The sequence below is a fragment of the Alexandromys fortis genome, unplaced genomic scaffold (genome assembly GCF_014885135.2).
Source record: "Alexandromys fortis isolate MF-2015 unplaced genomic scaffold, M_Fortis_MF-2015_v1.1 scaffold_57, whole genome shotgun sequence".
NCBI lineage: Eukaryota > Metazoa > Chordata > Mammalia > Rodentia > Cricetidae > Alexandromys > Alexandromys fortis.
In genome coordinates this window covers 9332643-9343489 of record NW_026067941.1, presented here as the reverse complement: position 1 = coordinate 9343489, position 10847 = coordinate 9332643, and the positions used below count along the sequence as shown (strand labels likewise).

At 43.5% G+C, this 10847-nt stretch overlaps 1 pseudogene; it reads left to right on the top strand.

Annotated features, from left to right (window-relative positions):
- The first annotated feature begins 4656 nt into the window (after nucleotides 1-4656).
- LOC126505218 (FH2 domain-containing protein 1-like) lies at nucleotides 4657-7791 on the top strand (annotated as a pseudogene).
- The last annotated feature ends 3056 nt before the right edge of the window (nucleotides 7792-10847 follow it).

The window sequence follows — 10847 nt, the reverse complement described above, 5'->3', positions numbered from 1 at the left end:
TGTGGCAATGCTACCAGCATGGGTGAACTGTTAGGCTCTTGTAATGCAATACATCAGGCACAAAAACAGAAACTCCAAATACATGAACTACCTAAAATAGCCAGGCAGAGTGGCAGAAAGAACCGTGGTGCTGCTGGAAGCCTTGTAAGACCTACAGAGTCACAGGTAAAGGGTTTCTTTATGTTCTGGAGAGGGGTGAGGAATGGCTGCACAGCCAAATAAAGCATTAAGCCAATGATCCTGTACAGCTCAAGGGGCTAAAATAAACAGAAGATAACAGTTTACAACACATTTTAGAAGTTCCTAGAAACACATCTAATATTTATTTAGTATTTAATTCAAAGGTTTTAAGTAAAATAACGTTTAAATGTAAAAGTTTAAATGAGAGATTCTACCTAAAAATTCATGACTGTATGTCCCCAGAGATCATTCTGATCATTCACCTACCAACAGTGTAAGCCACAGCTGAAACCCTGAAATCGTGTTGAGCAGTTAAGAAACTTCAGAGCTCAAAGGAACAATTCCTGCACATTATTGTCGGTATAAAAGAGGGCTACTGATCTTTTTTGAGTTAATCTTGTATCCTGTTACATTACTGAAGGTGTTTATGAGTTCCATGGTAAAATTTTGGGGGCCATTTATACTATTATACTGTCAGTAAATGTGAGAGTTTGACTCCTTTTCTGATTTCTGTCCCCTGGATCTCCTTTTGTTGTCATATTGCTCTATCTAGAACTCAAGTACTATATTGAATAGATATGGAGACAGTAGACAACCTTGTCTTGTTCCTGATTTCAGTGGAATTGTTGGGCGTTTCTCTCCATTTAGTTTGATGTAGGCTATTGGCTTGCTGTATATTGCCTTTATTATGTTTAGGTATGTTCCTTGTATCTCTGTTCTCTCCAAGACTTTTATCATGAAGAGGTGTTGAACTTTGTTGAAAGCTTTTTCAGCATCTAATAAGACAAATAAGATGATCATGTGGGGTTTTTTTTCAGTTTGTTTATACAGTGGATTACATTGATGGATTTTCATATATTGAACCATCCCTGCATCTCTGAAATGAAGTCTACTTCATCATGGTAAATGATTTTTCAGATATACTCTTGGATTCTGTCTGCCTTATTGAGTATTTTTGCATCAATGTTCATGAGTGAGATTGGTCTGCAATTCTCTTCCGTAGTAGTGTCTTTGTGTGGTTTGGGTATCAGGGTAATTGTAACCTCATAAAAAGGGTTCAGCAATGATCCTTCTGTGTTTCTATAGCGTGGAACAATTTGAGGAGTAGTGGTATTTGTTCTTTGAAAATTTGGTAGAATTCTGTGCTGAAACTGTTTGGTCCTGGGCTATTTTTATTTTTGGTTGGGAGACTATTGATGACTTTTCCTATTTCCTTTGAGGTTATAGGTCTATTTGATTTGTTTATCTGGTCTTGATTTAATTTTGGTAAGTGATATTTATCCAGAAAAAGTTGTCCATTTCCTTTAAGTTGTCCAATTTTCTGGAGTACAGCTTTTCAATGTATGACCTGATGATTCCCTGGATTTCCTCCGTGTCTGCTATGTCCCCCTTTTCATTTCTGATTTTGTTAATTTGGATATTCTCTCTTTGCCTTTTGGTTAGTTTGGATAAAGGTTTGTCTATTTTGTTGATTTTCTCAAAAAACCAACTCTTTGTCTCATTGATTCTTTGTATTGCTTTCTTTGTTTCTTTTTTGTTGATTTCAGCTATCAATTTGATGATTTCCTGTAGTCTATTCCTCTTGGGTGAGTTTGCTTCTTTTTGTTCTAGAGCTTTCAGGTGTTTTGTTATTGCTAGTGTGGGATTTTTCTAGCTTCCTTATGTAGGCATTTAATGCTATGACCTTTCCTCTTAACACTGCTTTCATTGTATCCCATAAATTTGGGTATGTTGTGTGGTCATTTTCATTGAATTTTAGGAAGTCTTTAAATTCTTTATTTCTTTTTTGACCCATTGGATTTCAGGTGAGCATTTTTCAATTCCCAGGTGTTTGTGGGCTTTCTAAAATTAGTGTTTCTGTTGATTTCTAACTTTAACCCAGGGTAATCTGTTAAGATACATAGAGTTATTTCAATTTTTTATATCTATTGAGGTTTGCTTTGTCACCGAGTATGTGGTCAATTTTTGAGAGGGTTCCATGGGGTGCTGAGAAGAAGGCATATTCTTTTATGTTTGGACAGAATGTTCTATAGATGTCTGTTAAGTCCATTGAAGTCATAACACGTGTTAATTTCCTTATTTCTCTGTTAATTTTTTGTCTGACAGACCTGGCAAGTGGTGAGAGTGAAATGTAGAAGTCTCCCACTATTAGTGTGTGGGGTTTAATGTGTGATTTAAGCTTTAGAAACATTTCTTTTACATATGAGGGTGGCCTTGTATTTCATCCTCTTCTTCCTCGGGGTTCCCAAAGTCCTGAGGGGAGGGATTTAATGAAGACATACCATTTAAGGCTGGGTGTTCCAAGATTTCTCAGTCTCTGCACACTCTCTGGCTGTGGGTTTCTGTATTTGTTCCCATCTGCTGCAGGAGGAAGCTTCTCTGATAATGGTTGAACAAGGCACTGATCTATGAGTATAGCAGAATGTCATTAGGAGTCACTTAATTGCTACATTATTTTATATGTTGTGTGTGTGTGTGTGTGACTAGTATTGGTTTTCCACTAGGTCCCTGGGCTCTCTAGTCTCTGGTTCTTGGTCATTCATTGTCAGGTATGAGTTTCATCTGATGGAGTGGGCCTTAAGTCAAGACAGATATTGGTTGGTTACTCCCACAAACTAGTGCCACCACAGGAAACCACTTCCTACGTATAACCCCAGCAGCACAGACATTAAGGGCATCATTGAATAAATGGGACCTCCTGAGACTGAGAAGCTTCTGTAAAGCAAAGGACACGTCACTAAGACAAAAAGACAACCCACTGGCTGGGAGAAGATTTTCACCAACTCCGCAACTGACAAAGGTCTGGTCTCCAAAATATATAAAGAACTCAAGAAACTAGACCGTAAAAGGCTAATCAACCCAATTATAAAATGGGGCACTGAGCTGAACAGAGAATTCTCAACAGAAGTTCAAATGGCCAAAAGACAATTAAGGTCATGTTCTTCTTCCTTAGTGATCAGGGAAATGCAAATCAAAACAACTTGGAGATACCATCTTACACCTGTCAGAATGGCTAAAATCAAAAACACCAATGATAGCCTTTGCTGGAGAGGTTGTGGAGAAAGGGGTACACTCATCCATTGCTGGTGGGAATGCAAACTTGTGCAACCACTCTGGAAAGCAGTGTGGAGGTTTCTCAGGAAATTCGGGATCAACCTACCCATGGACCCAGCAATACCACTCTTGGGAATATACCCAAGAGAGGCCTTATCATACAACAAAAGTATATGCTCTACTATGTTCATAGCAGCATTGTTTGTAATAGCCAGAACCTGGAAACAACCTAGATGCCCTTCAATTGAAGAATGGATGAAGAAAGTATGGAATATATACATATTAGAGTACTACTCAGCAGTAAAAAACAAGGACTTCTTGAAGTTTGCAGGCAAATGGATGGAAATAGAAAACACTATCCTGAGTGAGGTAAGCCAGACCCAAAAAGAGGAACATGGGATGTACTCACTCATATTTGGTTTCTAGCCATAAATAAAGGACATTGAGCCTATAATTCGGGTTCTTAGAGAAGCTAAATAAGAAGGAGAACCCAAAGAAAAACATATAGGCATCCTCCTGAATATTAACCTTCATCAGGCGATGAAAGGAGACAGAGACAGAGACCCACATTGGAGCACCGGACTGAAATCTCAAGGTCCAAATCAGGAGCAGAAGGAGAGAGAGCACGAGCAAGGAACTCAGGACCGCGAGGGGTGCACCCACACACTGAGACAATGGGGATGTTCTATCGGGAACTCACCAAGGCCAGCTGGCCTGGGTCTGAAAAAGCATGGGATAAAACCGGACTTGCTAAACATAGCGGACTACTGAGAACTCAAGAACAATGGCAATGGGTTTTTGATCCTACTGCACATACTGGCTTTGTGGGAGCCTAGGCAGTTTGGATGCTCACCTTACTAGACCTGGATGGAGGTGGGTGGTCCTTGGACTTCCCACAGAGCAGGGAACCCTGACTGCTCTTTGGCCTGACGAGGGAGGGGGACTTGGTTGGGGGAGGGGGAGGGAAATGGGAGGTGGTGGCGGGGAGGAGGCAGAAATCTTTAATAAATAAAATAATTAATTTTAAAAAAAGAAAAAAAAAGAATGGGTTTGTGTACAATGAGTGCAGTCTCTGGAAGCCAGAAGAAGGCATTGGATCCCATGGAACTGGAGTTACATGTGGTTGTGAGTGACCTGACACAGATACTAGAACCAAGCTTAGGTACAACAAAAACAGGAAGTGCTCTTAGGCACTAAGACATCTACCCAACTCTAGTTAGTGGTTGATATTAAACAGAGAGTATGTTGAAACCAGAAAAGTCCCAAGCCTGTAGCAATAGAAAACAACAAACAAACAAACAAAAAACCCTTCGGTGAGGACTTTGGACAAGTGCTTACTAAATTCTCAAGACTTTTTCCAAGCAGCAAAAACAGTCAGTACAGAATTACTATAGGCTTGTGTTCCTGGTGGCACACCAGCAAATGCAGCTCCTCATCTTTCCAAGGTCTCCGCAGTCCATCGTAGAAGATATCCACCAAGGGAAGAGTGAGCATTTCGGGTCAAAGATGCTTTGAGAAATCCTTAAGCTTCTGCCAAAGTCAGAGGAGGTAAAGAAGTTAAAGACATTTAACGGCGATGTGTCCAAGCTTTATCTGGCAGATTCCTTTTTGTACGGCTGGCTTTCGGTTCGGACTGAAGCCATGGTGCTAAGAAAGGAATTCCTGCCGTCTTGCTCTTCTCTGTACAAAGACATAACAATGCTAAAAACTACTACAAAAGAGCTGTGGAGTGAGGAGCTACATTCAATATTACACTCAGTGCTTCAGGCTGGGAATATCATGAGTGCCGGAGGGATGCTGGCAACGCTATAGGATTTAAACTGTATTCTTTACTCAAATTGGCAGACACAAGAGCAAACAAACCCGGAATGGATTTTCTGCATTTTGTCATCCAGGAAGCCCAGAAGCAAGATGTCATCCTTCTACACTTTTCTGAGAAGTTGCAGCATGTTCAGGAGATCATCTCTGGATGTCACTGAGGCGGAGCTACATTCTTTGTCAGAACAAAATTGCCTCAGGAAAACATCCAGCGGAACCAGGAGCTGGCTCAGCAGATGGAAGACTTCCCCCAGTTTGCTGTGGAACTGGAACTGGAGCTGGGACTCTGGAAACGGGAGCTGCAGGGCAAGGCTCATGCCTTATAGATTTTTTTCTGTGAAGACAAACGATGAAACTGGATAGATGCTTCAAGATATTCAGAGACTTCTGTATTCTGTATTTGTAGTCAACAAAGCAGTTAAGGGCAGGAGGAACAAGAGCAGAAACAGCTACAGAGGCTGAAGGAGCTGGAACGGAAGCGACATTCCTGGACAACTGGGGAGCTCGGGGCTTTGGCAGGAGCAGCAGTGAGAATGATGTAGAGATGCTAGCTAAGAAGGGCAGAGAAGATCGGCCAACCTTTCTGAAGCCCAGGCCCACCAGCCCCTCCTACTGCTCCCCCAACAGCCGTTGCTCTCGCCTCACCCTGGGCATCTCTGCTGATCTGACCGAGAGCTTTTGACCTTCTTGGAGAGTGCCATCAGCAGTCCAGAGGACCCCAACAAATTCAGTTTACCCCAGAGCATACCCACCATCGCCTAGATGGAGCCCAGCAAACAGCAGAACCACGACCCTAACTTTGCGCAATAACCTCAGGCCTCCAAGAAGCAGGAAAAAGCCCTCTCCACTCCCCCATCCTCTCCCCTACCCCTTGGCTTGATAGAATCAGCTTCCTTCCAACACTCCAGCTGTTGAGCCAGCAACTCCTTTCCCACTGGCTGCAGAGGGGAAGGGCGAGTATTCTCCTGAAAAGGAACGGTGAACCTATGGAGTTGGGTCCCACACAAAGCCCTCCTCTCTTACCATTGGATCTAGGGAACATGAATGGGTCACAGGGTTGGCCCAGTTTGACCTCCAGAGTCCCAGGAGCCTGGGGGAAGCATCTCAACGAACTCTAAACGACTTGTGTCCTACAGAACTGCTCTCGCCAGGGGATCAGAGCTCACAATTCTTTGATGCTTGGTGACAGCCTCACACCCAAGGGAACAGGTAGGTCCCCAGGAGGGTCTCAGCCCAGCTGGGGAGAATGACAGGGCTGTCTCTGATGAAGCCAGCAGTGAAGCTCTTGTGTTTCTGGTTGTCACTGACCCGAAGGTAGGGACCCTGGGCCTCTGCTATATGTCTCAGATAGCACAGACTTCTCACTGACTCCATACTGCTCAGAAGCCGCTCACCACGTTCCCCTGTCTGCACTCTATGAGTTAGAACCCAGTTCGCCAGCTTCGGGCAAGGGGCTGGAGGTTGAGGAAACACACGCAGAGACAGACCAACACACGGACCTTCAATCGCTGGTACAAAAACCCTTCTTTAAAAGCACCATGGAGGCTTAAATACCCTGCAGTCAATGGCCAACAGGTGAAAATCCCATCCTCTGATCCTCTAGGCAAAGCACAGCTTTTAGTAACTTCAATTAGAAGGCTCTAGCAGGGAAGAGCAGCGGAAGGCCAGGACTCAATTAGTCCTAACACTCAGAGGGAACCATCTCCAGACAAGAAGGAGAGGAACTGGAGGAAGAGAGAAAAGGGGGTGGCTCTCAGTGTTCTCTGGGACTGGAGAGGCAGGCAGCAGTCAGATCTTCTCCAACCCTGCTTCTAGTTCCCCTGGGGAGGTACCTGCTCCCGAGTCCAGCTGTCAGGGTGGCCTTTCGAAGGACAGAGCCAGCGAAGGAAAGGATACCACGGCACTAAAGAGAAAGTCCCTCAAAGAGCTATCACCGGGGGCCTCAACCCCAGTCAGTGCCTGGTGTAGCCAAGGGGCAGCACCCAAACCTGTGAGAACTTTGAACGCCTCTGAGAATGAGCGCATGCGCAAGGTGGTACCCTTCTTCAAGTCCAACAGGGAAGCAGGGCCCTGGAAGCATCCGGAGCCGAAATCCAGGGCCTCCCTCGGGAGAAACCCAGCAGCATAGACACTGCTATCACGAAGGAGCTCAGTACAGGGGACCTCTGACATTTCGCCCAGGAGGCCTCACATGAGTGGACCTGGGGCAGAAGAGCCCAGGCTGCCCTGCTCGAGTGGCAGCATGAGTGGTCAGGGAAGGAGGCCTTGGTACAGCCCGGGGCCTTATGTAGGAAGCCCAGATGTCAGAAACACCTCCAGACAGAGACCCAAAGAAAACAAAGTCAGCCAACTCACAAGACCCCGAAAGGCCTAAGGAAAAGCCCAAAGTACCTCAGGCTCCAAATGTCTCTCGAGCCCTTCCCCTTATCCCAAGTTTTGCTTGAAATATGGTGGCCTCCTTATCTTGGTGCATGTGTCCAGAGCCTCTGGCACCACCAGGACAGTCTCCCAGCGGCAGCTTAGGGTCAAAGGTGGCCCCGATGATTCTGCCTCAAAGGGCAGTGGCACTTTGAAGAGGGCCAACAGTGCCAGGACCTCCAAGAAGTGTCCTGAATCTTCTGGGGGTTCAGGTGCCAACACAAAAGCCCCACTGAAGGGCACGGGGAAAGATCCTCTCACAGACTGAAGGACTCAAGGCCGGCAACTCTAGGGAGGATTCTCTGTCCCCTGCAAAAGTGATGGGGCCTGTCTACATCTCTGCCTTCTGAGATTTTACCTGCAAGGACAGGCTGCTGGGGTGAGGACATGAGAGGCCAATCTTTAATGTCTTGTTACACATCAAGAGACTCACAGGTCACATCATGAAAGGTACATGGAGATCTGTAGCCTGCTGTGCAGACTTCTGCTTCAAAATCAAAGCTGAAAGTATTCTATTGCACAGAGTGCTTTCCCAGGCCCCAGCACCTCCTATCGTTCATACTCAGGATCCTAACCCTAACTCCTACCAGAGACAAAGATCTGGTGATAGTCTGGACATGTAAGATGACAATTCTTATGTAAAAAATTCTTAAGTAAAAAAAAAGTTCTGGCCAGTTTTTATATATCAAAGACTTATTTTTAATATTATAAATATAAAATGATGTTTTTAGCTGGAAAAAAAACAATTAGTACAAAGTTAGACTAGCTAACGCCAAGTAGGAAGAAAAATAAAGATAACATAGGCTAATCAAGAGGCGAATCAGCAAAACTTTGTCAGAACAACTTAATATGTAGAGATTATGCCCATCCCAGAAACCATATATTAGAAAATAAAAAGCCCAGTGTTTCGTGTGAGATATATCTCCTCAGCTTGTTAGACAGAAGTATTCCACAGGCCCCCAAACAATACAAACCATTGCCATTGCTCTTGGTTGACCACTAGAACTTGATGGTAAGACTGTATTGCTGCAGACACTACACACGTTAGTCAGAAGACATGGAGAAATCAGCGTGGACTCACAAGAAATCTTCCTTGCTGATGGGTAGCTCTCTGGTGGTTTGAAAGAAAATGGCCCCATATAGACTCATAGGAAATGGCACTATTAGGAGGAGTGACCTTGTTGAAATAGGTGTGACCTTATTGGAGGAAGTATGTCACTAGTGGTGGTCTTTGGGTCTCAGAAGCTCAAGCCAGGCCTAGTGACTTACTGTCTTGTCTTGATGCCTATGAATCCAGATATAGAACTCTAAGCTCCTTCTCCAGCACCATGTCTACCTGCATGCCACCATATTTCCCATCATGAAGATAATGGACTAAAGCTCTGAAGCTGTGAGCCAGCCCCAATTAAATGTTTCCCTTTATAAGACTTGCCATGGTCATGGTGGCTCTGCACAGCAATAGAAACCCTAACTAAAATATTCTTTTAGTATTGGAAGGTGTTAGAAAGGCTTCTGGTATTGTGGGGGATCATGAACAGTTTTACCCAGCTCTGAACCATGTAAAATGTAATAATGACCAGTGTGGCAAGCTATGCCCATAAATGCAGTAATGACAAGAATGTCATGGATGTAGTCAACCACTTTCTCACAGGATGTAAGACCCACTCCACTGTAGAAAGCACATGTCTAATACTTCAAACCTGGCCAAGAATCCATGGTTGAGGCAGGGACCCCTGGAATGAACCTATTCCTATTATTTTGCTAAACAGACATTGTATCAAACTGCCTTCTAAATCTCTATCTGTAGAACAGCTCTCAGATCACATCAAAGAAGTTTCTTTGTGAAGTAGGCATGGTTAACACATTTATGACTGGCCAAAGTTCGGAGAGTACCCAGTCACAAACGGAACCTCCACATCATACCCCATTGCCAAGATTCAGAGATCATTGCAGAAGTGAGGGTAGAAAGAGTCACAGGTCACAGGTCACCATAGCAAAACATGCCTAGCAGTAAAAAAGAAAGAAAATCAATTTTCAATATGAAAATAATTGCTGTGTGCATGTATATGTCTTTTAGACTTTTCTTCAGATGTACATACTTTTAAAAAACTGACATAGCGCATATATGTTCTTTTGGTTTTACTTAACAAACAATATGTGTTTTGATTAGACTATTACAAGTAATTACATTCTATTTCATCATAAAGACATGAAGACATGCTATTGTGTGAAAGCATGCTACAGTGTAAGTTACTTCATCAAATTTACAGAATTAAACAAACTCCTGTTAATGGAGATGTTTGTTTCTCATGGTCCATTCCGGAATGTAGGCACACACTTCAGAGATGGTATAGCAACACTCCTATGTCATGAACCATGCCACCAATTCAAGACAGATAACTCCATCATCACCAAGTGTTCTGCTCAGACGCATTGTTTAGAATAGGCAAACCTTCCAGCCTATGGGCAAACACAAAATCAAACAGAAGAGGCAAATGAGAAGAAAGGCAATTGCTAATCCGGAAGCACACCTAGGAATTACACACATTGCCTTTCTTGACACTCGAACCACAACACAGCACCAGCTTAGAGAAAAAAATTATAAGTTCTAGACAGCTCGTAATTTGATTACTAAGAAAAGGAGGAGAAGGGATAAACACTAAAGGACTAATGAAGGGGTCTGCCACTCATTTTGAGTTCTTATGGCACAGATTTCATTTATCACTTCATTTATCAGCATCTCTTTTAATCTATTAACATGACTAATACCTCCAGGTTTTATACCACTAATCCTGGTTGGGTAATATTTACTAAATATTACAGTGAAGACTGGAGTGGGTAGGAAGAGGAAAAGTCAGGAGATTTATACATTTTGAAAGTTTATTTATTTTTGAGATGTATACATATTATATAAGCATTTGATTCTAACTGTATATCGTAAGTGATGAATGCTCAGTCCCCACTTGATAGCTTGTCAATACCCATCATCAGCTCCCTCAAACAGCATTCTCCTAGACAACTGAGCAGTGTAGAAACCCATAGAAAGGCCACCCAGCTCAGCACTCCGCCAGCAGCTGGATGCTCTTGGCCTGCCAGACGAACCCTGTAGCACAGAAGGCGGGTGCTGGGCTCTGTAAATTTTCACTCAGGGAGGGTTACTCTCACTGTTTGTATAGAGCTTGCTTTTTCCCCAGGGCTATATCTCTAGAAGTCAAGATAGAGTCTTGGAGTTTCAACCATTTTAATTGAATAGTTTACTATCAGGGGCTAAATCAACTTGGACCCTTTCTGGATCAAGCCTAGAAACCCGGTGGTAGACTTTCTTGATAGTCACAGCTCAACAAACATCAGGACCTTTATCTGTTGTGCCCCACAAA